At 35.7% G+C, this 1,761-nt stretch overlaps 1 pseudogene; it reads left to right on the top strand.

Annotated features, from left to right (window-relative positions):
- Positions 1–375: 375 nt before the first annotated feature.
- LOC147544277 (putative serine/threonine-protein kinase PBL15) lies at positions 376–1,500 on the top strand (annotated as a pseudogene).
- Positions 1,501–1,761: the final 261 nt, after the last annotated feature.

Below are 1,761 nucleotides of genomic sequence, written 5' to 3'. Positions count from 1 at the left end.
CTCTCTGTTTCTAGTCTACCCTGGGTCGTTCTTTATATGAAGAGGAAAGGTACTATTTAGTAGTAGGTTTCCTGAAATTTAAAATAGAAGGTTTCTATTTTACCTTTCCTGCCTATAACCTAATAACTGCAACTTCCTAAATTTGAAGATCCAACTATTCCTTATCTTCTCGTCTTTTAGTAACTAACCTATTTTTACCTTTGGTGATTTTTATACTTTTTTTTATTTTAATTATGGTTAGCTAATAAGACTAGTTTCTTCTAGGAGTTGTTGAAACCTAACATAAAATACTACTCCTCTCATTATTCATTAACTTTATCTTTGACTTATTAGCTAGCTACTCCAATTACTATAAACTAACTTAATCTCTTGAAGGCGGAAGTGATATTCTTAGGGCAACTCAGGCACCAAAATTTGGTGAAACTAATCGGGTATTGTAGCGAGGATGAAGAACGACTTCTTGTTTACGAGTTTATGCCTCGAGGAAGCTTGGAAAATCACTTGTTTAAGAGTGAGTCTGATTACATAATAACATTAACAATATGACTAAATTATCCCAAAAAGTATACTCATATTAATCAATCTTTACTCCTGTTTTATATGGATTTCCTTAGCATTGGCATGGGGAACAAGACTAAAGATTGCTATTGGAGCGGCAAAAGGCCTTTCTTTACATGGTGCAGAGACACCGGTTATATACCGTGATTTTAAGACTTCAAATGTTTTGCTGGACTCTGTATGCCACTTCTTTTTCATTATATTCTGTCTTATTCTTTGTGATTAAGTAAAAGAAGTTGTGCGCTTAAAAGAAAAGTTCAAATTTGTAGGATTTTAATGCGAAATTATCAAATTTTGGACTTGCAAAGATGGGGCCAGAAGGGTCACAAACACATGTTACAACTAGAGTGATGGGGACATATGGATATGCTGCACCAGAATACGTAAATACAGGTATAATGTATCTTCTATTACACTTGCTAAAGTTAAAAAATATTAAGTATTATTAATTAGTTCAACTATGTTTTGACGAGTTTTTACAGGACATCTTACCGTGAAAAGTGATGTTTATAGTTTTGGGTGGTACTACTAGAGTTATTAACCGGGAGAAGATTAATGGACAAAACACGGCCAAAAATTGAACAAAACCTAGTTGATTTCGCCAAGCCGTACTTAACAAGTAGCAGAAGGCTAAGGTGCATAATAGATCCGAAACTGAGTGGGCAATATTCAGTAAAGGGTGCAAGAGACATGGCCGGATTGGCACTTAAATGTGTAAGTCTAAATCCAAAAGACCGGCCTAGAATGCCGCTAGTGGTGGAAATTCTTGAAAGTTTGCAAAACATGAGGGACATGGCTATTACTAATGGGCAGTGGCCTCCGGTGGGGGCGGCGCCACCAAGAAGTGGTGGAAGAAATGGTGCTAATGTTAAAGGAAGAAGAGAAGTTAGGGCAGGGACCTACTGGAAACCTTCACCTTTGGCTCCAGTAAGAAAAGGCTAATTGAATTCTTGCTCTAAAGAACCACAGGATGAGATGGAATTACAAAAAGAAGGATTATGAAAGCTTCGTGAAGGTGAATTAGAGTGTGTTTAATGATCATAAAGAAATTATGTAAATATGAGTGTTGAAGTATATTAATATAAATTAAAACTCTCTAATTGTGCAATAAGTGTTATGATAATCTCACATTGAGTGTGGAAGGGGCAGAGGTTATAAATTATGTCAACATTATATCTTACCTTCATTCCGATTTTTAGCCCT

Source organism: Eschscholzia californica, unplaced genomic scaffold (genome assembly GCF_041429995.1).
Source record: "Eschscholzia californica isolate CP2 unplaced genomic scaffold, dmEscCali1.0.p SCAF_4, whole genome shotgun sequence".
In the NCBI taxonomy this organism is placed as follows: Eukaryota; Viridiplantae; Streptophyta; class Magnoliopsida; order Ranunculales; family Papaveraceae; genus Eschscholzia; species Eschscholzia californica.
The sequence above is the reverse complement of the archived record's forward strand: the minus strand, read 5'-3'. Positions and strand labels throughout refer to the sequence as shown.